At 46.2% G+C, this 14,624-nt stretch overlaps 1 pseudogene; it reads right to left on the reverse strand.

The window, feature by feature from the left end:
- Window positions 1-758: 758 nt before the first annotated feature.
- Window positions 759-14,624, reverse strand: part of LOC139326294 (uncharacterized) — a 28,504-nt pseudogene continuing 14,638 nt past the window's right edge.

The raw sequence follows: 14,624 nt of genomic DNA on the forward strand, positions 1-14,624 counted from the left end.
CGCTGAGCCACCAATCAACCGACTCCCCCCCCCCAATTTTCTCTCCCTCCCCCCCCCAGGCTTCCTTTGAATGCCTCATCCACCCACCACCTCCGCTCAGCGCCTCGGTCTCTGAGTAATGGGGGAGGTTCTGCACCTGGAGGGCCCCGTCTCTCGTCTCTCCTGCAAGGCGGAGGAAGCCTCACCTGGCCCAGATGTTGCCGCCTGGAGTTTGGGGGGTGAAGACGGGCTGAGCTTCCCCATCGCCCCCGCAACTTCCCCACGAACAGAGGATGCGGGTCTTGGGGGGGGGTCTGGGAGGGGCCTCAGTGCAGCCCTTGGCAGAGGCAGGAAGGGGGCTTTTCAGTCCTGGGGGGGGAAGGGCCCTCCAGGGCTTCTGGGCAGCAGCTGCCAGGCAGGAGGAGCGCCGCCATTGGACTGCCGGCTCGCCCGAAGAGCGGAGAAGCAACTAAGGGGGGCGGGAGGGACAAGGGAAGCCCCTTATCTGGATGCAGTTCAAAGGGGCTGTTAAATCGTGGGCGATTGAAGGAAGACTCGACACAATGTAACTGTAACTCTTTTATTTAACTCCAGAAACAGCAATGGCTATTCTAGCCTGGGCAGCCCTTTATATAGGAAGGAGCTGTCCCCGGCTGCAGCCACTCATGTGCCTCCAAATTTCCCGCTCTCAGGACTAATTCCTGATTGGCTTATTTGAACTGTTACTTGATATCTAACACTCCTCCCCCCTAGTTCAGTGTCCGCCAGTCCGGGGTCTCTTATGCTACGTAGTCGCGTAAGTAGGCGGGCCGTTTGGAGATTCGACTGGACCTGCACAGTTCAGTCGTCCCGGTGCCCTCGGGTTGGGAGGTTGAGGTCCGCTGCTCTCTCTGTGTGGGCTTCAGAACTCTCTCGAACTCGGTCTCCGGCGTGGATTCGCCTCCTTCTCCCACTTTACTTGGCTGTCCCCTCCGGCTCCTTTCGGCACCTGTCACCTCCTCCGTGGTCTCAGGTACATGCTTGCTGTTATCTTCTTCCGGGCTGGTGTTTGGCGTGTCCAGACCCGGCATTTGTGTATTGGCCCGCTCTGGTACTGCTTGCTTGTCTTTTCCTTCCCCCTGGTTGTTGTGCTGGGGTTCACTCTCGACTCTCGTTAATCTTCCTCTGAGCTGGTCGATGTGCCTTTTCCAGAGCTGGCCGTCTGTTGTCTGGACCCGGTAGGACAGGGGCCCCGTCACCTGGGTTATTGTTGCTGGTACCCAGAGTGGGTTTCCGCTCAGGTTTTTTGCGTATACTCTGTCCCCTGGCTGGAACTCCCGGATTCTGCTCGTGGAGTCAGTTGGCTTCTCTGTGCTGTACTGCGGGTGCAGTCTGTCCAGAGGGGATCTCAGCTTACGGCCCATTAATAATTCTGCTGGGCTTCGGTGGGTCGTGGCGCTTGGTGTAATGTGCTGGATGGCTAATAGTTTATCTAATTTGGCCTCAATGTCCCCTGGGCCTAGTCTCATAAGCGTCTCCTTTGTAGATCTCACCATCCGTTCCGCTAGACCGTTCGTCGATGGTTTTTTCGGGGCGGATAACGCGTGCCTTATTCCTTGGTCAGCGAGGAACATCTCGAAGGTGTTTGATGTGAATGGTGGTCCGTTGTCAGAAACTATGAGGTCGGGAATTCCATGTGTGGTAAATAGGCATCTCAATACTTTAATCACTGCGTCTGCTGTGGTTGTTGTCATGAGTACTACTTCGAGCCACTTCGAATATGCGTCCACGATGACTAGGAACGTATTCCCTTTGCAAGGCCCTGCTAAGTCGATGTGCAATCTGGCCCATGGTGTTCCCGGGTTTTCCCAGTCGTGGACAGGGGCTGAGTTTGGTGCCGCCCTTGACTCTTGGCAGTTAGTGCAGCAGGACACCCACGTCTCGATTTCCTTGTCCATCCCGGGCCACCACACGTAGCTTCTGGCCAGAGCTTTCATCCTCACGATCCCCGGGTGCCCGTCGTGGAGTAATCTGAGTGTCTGTTGTCTTAGTGTGTTTGGAACAACGACTCTATCCCCCCACAACACGCACCCCCTTAGTCCTGACAGTTCATTTTGCCTCCGTTTGTATGGCAGGAACTCTGTGCTTATGTCTTTTTCTTCCGGCCACCCCTTCCAGATCCAATTTAAAATTCGCACCAGTATTTTGTCCTTCGAGGTGGCCCTTGCGATGTCAGCTGCAGATATTCGGGCTTCCTCCATCATCTCGATTAGCAGTGTGTTCATCGCTGGCGCTGGATCCTCTCCCGTTTCTGGGAGTGGGCACCTGCTGAGGGCGTCTGCATGGTCGATTGATTTCCCCAGGTGGTGGAGCAGTGTGTAATCGTAGGCCGCCAGGAATTCCACCCATCTTAGCATTCTGGGCGACAAAACGGGGGGTGTTGGTTTGTCCCCTGCTATGATGCCTAACAATGGCTTGTGGTCGGTTATTAGTTCGAAACTCCGACCGTAGAGATACTCATGGAACCTTTTTATTCCGGCTACTGCGGCTAACGCCTCTTTGTCCAATTGGCTATAGTTCCGTTCAGGTTTTGACAAAGTCCGGGAGAAAAATGCAATGGGGGCCTCTGTTCCATTTGGCATCTTGTGGCTCAATACAGCTCCGATGCCGAAAGGGGATTCATCGCAAGTTAGTCTTATTGGTAATGTCCTGCTGTATTGCACCAAAATTCTGTCCGAAGTTAAGAGGTTCTTTTTTTTATTGCAAAAGTTTTACAATTACATTTTCACCCCTTTTTTTTCCCCCACCACCCACCCCAGACTTCCCAACCTCCCTAACCCTCCCTAACCCTCCCCTCCCCCCCAGACTTCCACACAATATACTCATATCAGGTAAAAAAAAACCCTTAGTATAAAACTTGTATAAAACTTGAACCCCTCCCTCCCCCTTATAATTTTTCTTTTTATCTTCATTACATTAAAATATTTCTAATACATTATTTTCAAATAAAAGCTATTTGATACTTCCTAGTTTGAAATTTGTTCTGAACATATTCTATCCACTTTTTCCATTCCCATTCATAAGTCTCTTGTGAACAGTCTTTTAAGTATGCTGAAATCTTCGCCATCTCTGCAAAACTGGCCATCTTCAAAGTCCATTCCTCAATAGTGGGCAAAGCTTCATTTTTCCAGTATTTACCTATCAACAATCTTGCTGCTGTTATCATATACAATATCAATTTTGTTTCACCCGATGTAAAACCCTTAACTATACCCAATAAGAATAATTGTGGAGAGAATTGAATTTTTTTCTTCAAGACATTCTGCATGACCCACCAAATTTTTATCCAAAAAGCCTTAACTTTCCTACAGGTCCACCAAACATGATAATATGTAGCATCCAAACATTCACATCTCCAACATTTTGGCTGAACATTAGGGTACATACATGACAACTTTTTAGGGTCTAAATGCCATCTATAAAACATTTTATAGAAATTTTCCCTCAAATTCTGCGACTGTGTAAATTTCTTTTCAGATAGACATAGATCCTTCTCTAGGATTGACTTCATTTTGTTGTCAGATGATTTACTTGTTAAGACAAAAAGAACAAAGATTTTTCCAAGAACTTTGACTGACCATAGCCCAGTATGGATAGAAATTGAGATAGGTAAGACTGAGAGACGTTCTTGGAGATTAAATGAGAACTTGTTCAGATATGAAAAAAATATAACAGAACTCAAAAAGCACTTGAAAGAATTTTTTGAAATAAATTTGAATAAAGGCACCCCAATAGATATTGTGTGGGATGCAAGCAAAGCTTATATGAGAGGGGTGCTTATCTATATGAACTCTAAACATAGATTGATTCGACAAAAGAAAAGATCTGAACTGGAAGCAGAAATAAAGAATAAAGAACAGTTACTTATTAAAAATCCAACAGATGAAAGAATATCTGGTGCTATAAAACTTCTGAAAGACCAATTTCAAATGCTTATGGCGGAACAAGTTGCAACAAACTTACAATATGCGAAGCATAACACATTTTGTAACGCTAATAAACCGGGCGGATGGTTGGCCTATACATTGAGGAAAAAACAGAGTATACGGACTATTGATAGTATTCATATTGGAGGGAAAGAAATTTTTCATCAAAAATTAATTAAAGAAGCTTTTGTGGATTATTACACTAAATTATATGCTAAAGAGGATGTGCAGAATGGACTTATAGAAAAATACCTAGATGATAAAAGACTTACAAAAATTACTGACCAACAAAATGAAAGAATGAATTATCCTATAACAGAGGAGGAGATAATAGTAGCAATTAAACAATTAAAAACAGCTAAAGCTCCTGGTACGGATGGTTTGACTGCAGTCTATTATAAAACTTTGCAAGCCGAAATGGTGGAACAACTTAGAGACCTATTTTGCAATATTCAACAAGGGGGTAAAATACCCCCATCATGGACAACAGCTTACATATCTTTGATACCAAAAGAGCAAGCCGGTCCTAAAAAACCGGAGAATTATAGACCAATATCTCTTCTGAATACTGATTATAAAATTTATGCGAAAGTATTAGCCAACAGGTTGATGCCAGTAATCCAAAAGGTGATTCATGATGATCAAGCGGGATTTATCGAGGGTAGATACATGAAGGACAATGTAAGGCAAGTAATAGATCTATTGGAATATCTTGAGAAGAATAAACAGATCCCTGCAGTGCTGGTTTTCTTGGATGCAGAGAAGGCCTTTGATAGAGTGGATTGGAATTTTCTACTAAAGACTTTAAAAAAGATGAACTTTGGGGATCAATTTATACAGGCGATTGCAGCAATTTATCAAGAGCAAAAGGCACAGATTATTATTAATGGAAGTTTGACAACAGAGTTTAAAATTGAAAAAGGAACAAGACAGGGATGTCCGCTGTCCCCACTTTTATTTATTTTAACACTAGAAGTCTTGTTAAATACAATATGGGACTCTAAAATCTTGAAAGGTATAATGATAAGGCAAGAGGATTACAGAATAAAGGCATTTGCAGACGATCTAGTTGTTACCCCAACACAGCCAATGGAATCAATAATCCTGATGAACGACATTATACAAGACTATGGTAAAGTTTCAGGTTTTAGACTGAATCATAAAAAGACTAAGATGATAGTTAAAAATATGACACAAGATCGTAAACACGAGCTTGAAAGGAGGGCAGGTTTTGAGGTTGTACCAAGGGTAAAATATCTAGGAGTTCAGGTTGCAGAATCAAATATGAAATTGTTTCAAAATAATTATGAGGTGTTGTGGCGAGAGGTGCAGAAAGATATGGAGACTTGGAAAAAACTGCAACTGTCTCTACTTGGAAGAATAGCAGCAGTCAAGATGAACATTTTGCCAAGATTTCTTTTTTTGTTTCAAATGATTCCGGTGCTTAAAAGTGATAAACAATTGAAAGTGTGGCAAACTGGAGTGAATAAGTTTGTCTGGAACGAGAAAAAGCCGAGAGTGAAATTGAAAATTATGCAAGATGCTCCAGAAAGGGGAGGTCTTAAACTTCCAAACCTACAACTATATTATGATGCAGCAGCTTTGACTTTAACAAGCGATTGGTTTGGAAGGAAAAAGACTGGAATACTGAATGTAGAAAGTTTTGATCTTGAATTTGGATGGCATGCCTACTTATTTTATGACAACAAAGTCGACAAAGTATTTAAAAGCCATATACTTAGAGACTCTTTGATGAGAGTTTGGAAGAAGCACCGATTCAAATGGGATTATAAAATACCGCTATGGTTGGATCTTGGTCATACTTTGTGGAATACAAATATAATGTCACTCGGGGGGGGGGGGGTTTATATAAAGAGGTTCTTTTTACAGATGCGGGCAGATGGCAGCTGAAGACATTACAGACATTGTTGGCTGAAGGGATTAATTTAACTTGGCTACAATATAATCAACTGCAATTGAGATGGAAAGAGGACCAAAAAATTGGTATTATGTTGCATGAGGAAGAATTGGTTAGACATATAAAAGAGAAAGGTCCAATGCATATTAAAAGGCTCTATAATGTTTTGTTAGAAAGGGATTCAGAAACCGAATTAGTTAAAGATTGTATGATTAAGTGGGCACAAAATTTTGAAGAACCAGTGATGTTGGAAACATGGGAAAAAATTTGGGTTCAGAATGTTAAATTTACACAGTTGAAGAGGTTCTTTATATCTTGGAATGCTTTCCTCTCTCGCTCCCCCCATTTCCATTCTGCCTTCCTGTCCAGCAGCCGGTGAAGTGGTTCAGCAGTGGTAGCTTTCTGCGGTAGGAAGATATTATAAAAGTTAAGCAACCCCAAAAATGCCTGCAGTTCGGTTTTATTTTTTGAGGTGGGTGCTTCCTTGATCGCTCTCAGCTTTCCGGGGGTGGGTGTAATTCCCGACTCATCTATCAAGTATCCCAGGAACTCGACCTGAGTCTCTGCTAGTTGGCACTTGTCCCTTTTAACTTTGAGTCCCACTTTCTGGAACCTTGTCAGCACCTCCCTCAGCTGCTGCTTCAATTGAGCCGTGTCCCTTGCTGATATTAACACATCGTCGAAATATGGGATGACTCCTTCGATTCCCTGTAGGAGTCGTTCCATCAGGCTTTGGAACAGCCCGGGCGCTACGCTCACCCCAAATTGCAGTCTCTTACATTTGAATGCGCCCCTGTGTGTAACGATGGTTTGTGCTTCCGCAGTGGCTTCATCTACGGGCAGCTGCTGGTATGCTTGTGCTAAGTCCAATTTTGCGAAGATTCTTCCCCTCCCCAAGGAATGCAAGAGGTGTTGGACTACTGGTACGGGGTATGCGCTTTGTTGGAGCGCCTTATTTAATGTACTTTTATAGTCTCCGCACAAGCGTACTGACCCGTCAGGTTTAATCGGTGTCACGATGGGGGTTTCCCATCACGCGTGGTCTATTGGCTCTAACACTCCCTGCGCAACCAGTTTATCTATTTGTTCGTCTATTTTTGGCTGTAGCGCAAAAGGGACTCTCCAGGGTTTGATTCGGATTGGGGCTACCTGGGGGTCTAAATTGAATGAGATTGGGGACCCTTTGTACTTGCCTAGCTCGTTGTTAAACACCTCTGCGAACTCCCTCATCAGGTCCTCCTCCCAGGTGTCGTTTCCGATGTGATCGACGCCGGTGATGGCTAGCCCCAGTGGCTCGAACCACTCCATGCCCAGCAGGCTGAGCCTGTCTCTGTCCACAATCGTGAGGGGTAGCGTGGCTTTGAATGTCTTGTAGGCGACGTTGAACTTGCCAATGCCTACCACAGGGATTCGGTTCCCTTGGTAGTCGATGAGGGTGAGGCGCTGTCATTTGAGGTCGCGGGCTGTGATGTGTGGCAGGAGCTTCTTGATTGTTGTCCAGGATACCATCGATAGGCTGGATCCCGAGTCCACCTCCATTTTGCAGGGTCTCCCCTCAATCAAAACTGTCGCCGCCATCTTATTTGCCCTTCCCGCGCTGGCATGGCCAATCACGATGGCTTGATGGGTCTCGCCTCGATCCGCCCGGTGGTCATCGTTTCTTTGTCTTCGCCCAAACGGTTGTCTCTTTCCACTTGTCTGGAACTTTCTGTTGTTCGTTGGCGATCGGGGGGGTCTGGTCCTCCTGGAGGCTGGCTGGGATGCCCTGCAGACCCTCGCTATGTGCCCTTTCTTTTCGCATCTTTGGCAGATAGAGTCCCGGAATCTGCATTCAGCTCTCGGGTGGTTCCCTTCGCATCCCGAGCACCAGGCCTCTCTCTTCCCCTGTTGTCTCTCCTTACGATCGGCTCGAAGGTGATGGACTTCATCCTCCTCGTCCTCTTCTTCCGAACCCGATTCCACTCTTTCATAGTGCACGGCCGCCTCCTCCTTTACGGGCGGCCCGCTTTTCATTTTCTTCATAGCCGCCGCCAATTTCTGGGAAGCTTCAGTTGCGGATGCTTCTTCCAAGGCCTCCTTGAATGTAATTTGAGGCTGGGCCAGCAACCTACTCTGTAACGTGAGGTCCCTCAGTCCCAGTACTAGACAGTCCCTCATGACCTCTTCTAGATTCAGGAAATCGCATGTGGCAGCTATTTCTCGCAAAGTCGCTGTTAGGGTGTGTGTAAAAAGTATTTGTTGCTTGTGCAACGAGCAGAGCAGAAACACACAGGGAAGGAGATAAACGTCCAGCTCGTGTGAGAATAATACTTTATAGATAAAAAGAGAATAAGCAGTCTCGGTGTAAGTAAAACAGTCCAAGGTCATAAACAGTAATATCAGTCCAGTAAGTATCTTCCCTTACCAAAGCAAACAGACTTTAGTAACTCTTGGTATACAGTACCATATAATAGACACAATAGGCAACAGGATACAATTAGGTATCAATCCGGAAGAAGCAGGAAGAACCAGGAAGAAGGAACGCTTCTCTGTGCTGCTTATTTATGCACTGTAGCCTAATTACAGGGTTCAGCAAACCCTGATTACGTGGCTCAGTTGTTTCTTAAAGAAACAGATATATTGCCTGACCAACAAGTTAGGAGTAAGCTGCAAGCTAAACCTAACAGTCGCCATGAACGCACTGATCGTCTCTCCCTCTCTTTGGTCCCTCCGATAAAACCCATGCCTTCTTACCAGGGATGATGCTTGCGGTGCGTAGTGTGCCTTGAGTATTATTTGCAGCGTTGTCCAGGTCATGGTCTTCAGATCGGCTGGGGCGGCAAGTGCCTTTGCCATTTTAAACACTGCCGGGCCGCAATGGGTGAGAAAAAGGGCCCTCTTTCTCTGCTCTGATAAGCTCAGCAGATCATTCGCCTCCATGAACATATAGAATCGCTCCATGTAAGCTTCCCAATCTTCCCCGGTTGGGTTGAATGGAGCGGGCGGTGTGATTGCAGACATCACGATAGCCGATGATCTGACCAGTATTATGCAGTGGATCGGATGGGTGGCTGATGATTGCTTGGAGATTGATGTGCAGTCCTGTTCCTTCAGATCCCACCTTCGTCGCCAATGTTAAATCGTGGGCGATTGAAGGACGACTCGACACAATGTAACTGTAACTCTTATTTAACTCCAGAAACAGCAATGGCTATTCTAGCCTGGGCAGCCCTTTATATAAGAAGGAGCTGTCCCCGGCTGCAGCCACTCACGTGCCTCCAAATTTCCCGCTCTCAGGACTAATTCTTGATTGGCTTATTTGAACTGTTACTTGATATCTAACAGGGGCGATTCTGACACAGCCACAGCCCCAAAAAGAGCCGCTTCCCTCCTTCCAAGAGCCTCCAACTTTGCCCCTCCTGCCTCTGCGTGGAGCCGGGGGGCCTCCCTCCCTCCCCGCCCGACGGCTGCAACCTCAGAGGGAGCGAAACCTTCCAGGGAGCCCGGTGGGGGCCGATCCGCTCCTCCCAAGCCTGGCTTCCCCGCCGCCGCCCCCTCCGCAGCGCCCGCCTCGCCCGCCTGCCTTGCAGCGTCTGTGGGGAGAGGCAGAGAGGCTTCCCCCCTGCAGCCCCCGGGGGTCCCTCCTCGGTTCAGAGCCCCAGAGGCCGCCTGCCTGCCCTCCCCCCCGGGCTTCTCCCGCTCCCAGATCCGGGGGCCACGCTTGCCTCCCCCGGGTCCTCTGGCCGCTCTCCTCGGTGGGGCCACCGCAGCCTCTGGAGCCAGAGCCCCGACATGGCCCGGGAGGGAAGAAGCCGGTCCAGGCACTCGCTCGCCCACTGCGCTCCGACTGGCTCACTGACGAGGCTCCCGGCCAGCCCCGAAGTGGCTCCTGCGGGGCTGAGACGGCGGGAAGGGTGGGGTGGGGAGGGGAGGGGAGGGCCTCAGGCAAACCCCTTGCTGGGGGTGGTCCTGCCCGACCTGGGCGCGAGGGAGCGGGACAGGAGGCTTGAGTGACAGCTGTCTATTCGGGGGAGGGAGGAGGGGAGAAAGGAGGCGCAGCTGCAGGAGGAGCCTTGGGTGCTGGGGGGGGGAGAAGGGGGGCCAGGAGTGCCCGGGGAGGGTGCAGAGAACCAAAGCCAGCCAAGGGACTTTTCTCCCCTCACTACAGTTTTCAAAGCAGCTTTAAAATAAAAGCCAAATGGGCGCCTTTGAGACAATCATGGGGAGATGGTGAGTTCTAGCTCTGCCTCAGGCAGGAAAGCCAGTTGGGGGAGTTTGGGCCAAGGTCCAGGAGGCTCTGAGTTCTAATCTTCCCACAGGCATGAAATCTTCCTGAGTGACTTTGGGCCAATCCCCAGGAGACTCTTGAGTTTTAGTCCCGCCTTAGTTCTTATTGATTGCGGGTGTGAAACATGGAAAATATTTTCTCAGATTGATGTGGGAGACCAAAATTGGGGATTCCTAGAGTGTGAGATGGCCGAGTGTCCAATATTGTGTGGTTTGATGGAGGAAAGTGAAATTGTGGGAAAAGACCAGTTCCATGTTGGGCAAAGCCATAAGTCTCTCTGCCTTCTGCTTGTGGGAGAACCAGAGGGATTTGTGTGGTCACTGTGAATCTTAGACTGACTTTGGTCTTATCTCCTTAAAATGGACTTTGCAAATTATTCACAATTAGGAGCCATTCTGAAAGCTAAACATTGATTCCCAATTGATCAGCAATCTGTGTGGTTGGAGATCAGAACAGCTTCCATGGGTGCCTCTTCCTAGAAACCTGGAAGTCTCCCCCCCTCTATTCACCCCCTTCTTGGACCTGGATGTATATTATGCAGCATTGAAGGTTTGTGACCTGGTCAGTGATGCGGCTGCCTTTAGACAGGATCCCCTCAACCTCCTCCTGGGGAGAGTCTCAAGGTCCCCTTTCTCTGGGCATCTTCTCCAGCCCTTCACAGACAATACAAGCTTGGAAGAGGAGCAGAGAAAATGCTTTACGTACAAATTGTAAAGTGGAAAATTAAAGAGTCTGAAAACTGCTATTTTATTTCTCTGGTTGATGAAAAAAAATATATACAGTGGAAATTTCGTTACACACTTTAGTTTTTTTATTTTGTAAAGTACACACCAAAATAAAAACAATCCCAAACTGAAATCCCAGACAGCTGTTCTGCTGAACTCTTTCTGCAAAGGAGGTTTTTATGAGGAAATCAAGAAAGAATTATATAAGAGTGATGAAGATTTCCCTCCCCAGCTGAGAGCCAGTCAAACATGGCATTTCACATCATTCCGGCATTTTCACGGAGAGGATCAGGCAACCAGGCTGGTTCCCACAGCTTCCTCCTGGCCTCTTTTTCTCCTCAGTCTCTCTCACACACACACTTTTAGCTCTAGGAAGAAGTGCCCGAATTATTTTCTATAAGGTGTCACATTCAGTAGCTGTTTCTGAAAAGCAAATTCCTCTAAATGACTTCTACAAAGTTCTCTTTAGCAAGATTTATTGAGCTGAAAGGAAAGGGAGATGCAAGAATTCCAGTCATTCAATAATTTCCAATTATGAAACATATAGATCAGTGGTGGGTTGCCCCCCGTTTGGACCAGTTCTATAGAACCAGTAGTAAAACCAGGGTAAGGCTCCGCCCACTGATCCAGACGTCATCAAAAGCGATAAGCGCATACACAGAAGAGCAAGCACAATGCGAAACGATAGTAAAGGTAAATAGAACCCACCCCTGATATAGATATCCTTTTATTTGATTCCTGCATACTATCTAAATGGAAAGAATATCTCCTTTCAAACAAAAGAAATTTTAACAATTCTTTCAATATCATATTTGTGTTATATCTCATATTTTTACATTTATTCTGCATGTGAGCTGCTCTTTTGTGTTGAGGTCTGGCCTCAGAAGGATAATGTAGCACTTGGGGATGAAGATGCAGCCCAGCAGACCAGCACTGGAGGCCAGGATGGAGAAGACCTGCACAGCCACCATGAATTTCCCTTTGGTGCTCAGGTAGGTGGGCACAAAAGTCACCCAGACACTGCAGAAGACCAGCATGCTGAAGGTGATCAGCTTGGCTTCGTTGAAGGCCCCAGGCAGATTCCTGGCCAGGAAAGCCACCGTGAAGCAGATGGCAGCCAGGAAGCCCATGTAGCTGAGGGTGACGTAGAACATGACAACGGCCCCTTCGTTGCATTGCAGGATGATCTCTCCAGGCTGGGAGTGGAGGTCAGAGTCAGGGAAGGGGGCAGAAACTCCCAACCAGGTGAAGGAGATGATAATTTGGACTGCAGAACAAGAAAGGATGATGGAGTTGGCCAAGCTCTTCCCCAACCATCTCTTCACTCGGTTTCCTGGTTTTGTGGCCAGGAAGGCCAGCACCACCGTGATGGTTTTGGCCAAGAGAGAAGAAACAGCAACTGAGAAGATGATGCTGAAAACCGTTTGTCGGAGAAGGCAGGTGGCCTTCCTTGGTTGACCAATGAAGAGAAAAGGAGAGAAGAAGCAAAGCAGGAGGGAGACCAGGAGGATGTAGGAGAGGTCCCGGTTGTTGGCTTTGACAAAGGGAGTTTCTCTGTATTTAGTGAAGGTGACTAAAACAAGGCCTGTAGTTAGGAAGAAAAGTAGGGCAAAAGATACCAGGATGATGCCCAGATGTTCTTCATAAGACAGGAAGGTTATAACTTTGGGGATACATTGGACTCTGGCCTCATTTGGGTATTTATCATCTGGACACTTGGTGCATTTTTCGGTATCTGAGAAAGCAAAAAAGCAATATTTCTTTAACATTCTGTCCTTTTATCTTCCAGAAAATACCTTCTTTGGATAACAGCTGATACCACAGGCATTTACCAAGAAGTATTTCTTAACAATTTCATTAAACAGTCTCTCCTTAGAAATGGCATAAGGTCTCCTGCTTGAGCACAGGGTAGGACTAAAAGACCTCCAAGGTTCCTTCCAGCTGGATTCTGATTGTTTGTTTGTTTGTTTGTTTGTTTGTTTGTTTGATTGATTGATTAATCTACATGACTGGCAGAATATTTGTGTAATGAGTTCCCACCACAACTATCCACAGCATCAGATTATGGACCAATGACATCTTCTCAGTGATCCTCAAGGGGAGGATTCAATATACAGTGGATTGAAAAGTCTTTCAGAAGGTGGACCTAAAATAATTCATCAAGTTTCAAAGATCTCAGATGTTCCTAGAAAGGTAAACTTAGCAGCACACATCCAAACTAAAAAGGAGAAAAGATATTTCCTCTGCTGTTAGTAAAGCTTTCCCAGTCTGCCACCCCCTCCTCCCATCTCTTTCCCAGCCCCTCCTTCCAAGTCTTCTTGATTTACATCTGTTTATATAAGAAATTGTGCAGGTTAAAAATAAAAAAAACAGGTGAGCTTCAATCTGTTTTTTAATTTGGACCCAGTTTGGACAAAGCCTCCCATTTTCCTCAGTGTGACCCACCTTCCTGAGTGGAGAAGGTCCCCTCCGGACAAGGAAGGCAGTCATAGCAGCAAACTGGCTCTCCTTCTCGAGCCCTCTTGACAAATCCAGGATGACAACTTTCCACACATTTGGACTGAGGCAGGGACTGAGCAGAAGAAAAGGAATGCCAAAGAAAATATGTTAAGACTCTCCGTCCATGGAAAATGGAGGTAGAAATGGATGGAGACAAGTAGCCTCTGGTCTTCATTGAGGTAAATATGAAACCTCTGACTACTCCTAAACAGATGCAAGAGGTAAAACAACTGGCAGATTCTTCCTTTAGTTCCTCCCTTTTGCTTTTGGAATTAAACATTACAATAAAGTACTTTTCCATTTAATAAAGTCTCTAGAGGGATGGAATCTGGAACGAACTACCTCTGCACTTTCCGTAAGGCCCTGAAGACATTTTTATTTCAGCAAGCCGGCCTGGCCTGAATAGGTTTTATGGGTTAGTTTTTAATTGTATAGCTTGGGGTTTTAAATTGGGAGGCCGATTAATTTAATTTATTTTTAGTTATCTTAACTTTTATATTGTATATTATTTTAATTTTCGGCTGTTCACCACCCTGACTCCCTTTGGGGAGAAGGGCGGTATATAAATTCAATAAATATAAATATAAATATAAAAAAGATTTAAATATGATGATATATTCATCTTAAAACTGAGAACAAAGTTTACTGTAAAAGATTTAGGAAACTTTTATTCCATTAGATTTTTTAATATGAAATTAAACTGTGATGAAGAAACCTCTGACCAGTAAGATCTTGAAAGGTTTCCGTAAAACATGGCAAAGCCACTCCACTTAGGTCCCGTCTCTTGAAGAGCTTCCATGAGATGACACCACCTGGCATGGGAGGCCAACCACCCTGGAGACTCCAGGCTTTGCCCCAGTGGTGAAATGTAAAATTTGTTCTTACCGGTTCTGTGGGCGTGGCTTGGTGGTCGTGGTTTGGTGGGGTCATGTGACTGGGTGGGCTTGGCCAACATTTTTTTTTACTTTTTTAAAGCATTTTTTTTTACTACCGGTTCGGGCGAGTAGGTAGTAAAGAAAATGCTTTAAAAAGTTTCTTAAAGAAAGGTTCCGATGATCACAGCTGTGCTGTGCGATCGTTGGAACCTTTTTTAACCTTTTAAAAGTATTTTTTACTACCAGTTTGCCTAAATCAGAGTGAACCGGTAGCATTTCACCCCTGCTTTACCCACTTGAAATGGGACCTCAGGCTTTGGAAAACAGAAAAATGACACCAAAATTTCTCCCACCTTATTGAGCAACTTTAGCAGTGAAAGAGCATCTTGGTCGATA

Source organism: Pituophis catenifer, unplaced genomic scaffold (assembly GCF_029215685.1).
Source record: "Pituophis catenifer annectens isolate HBS135680 unplaced genomic scaffold, rPitCat1.0.hap2 SCAF_32, whole genome shotgun sequence".
In the NCBI taxonomy this organism is placed as follows: Eukaryota; Metazoa; Chordata; class Lepidosauria; order Squamata; family Colubridae; genus Pituophis; species Pituophis catenifer.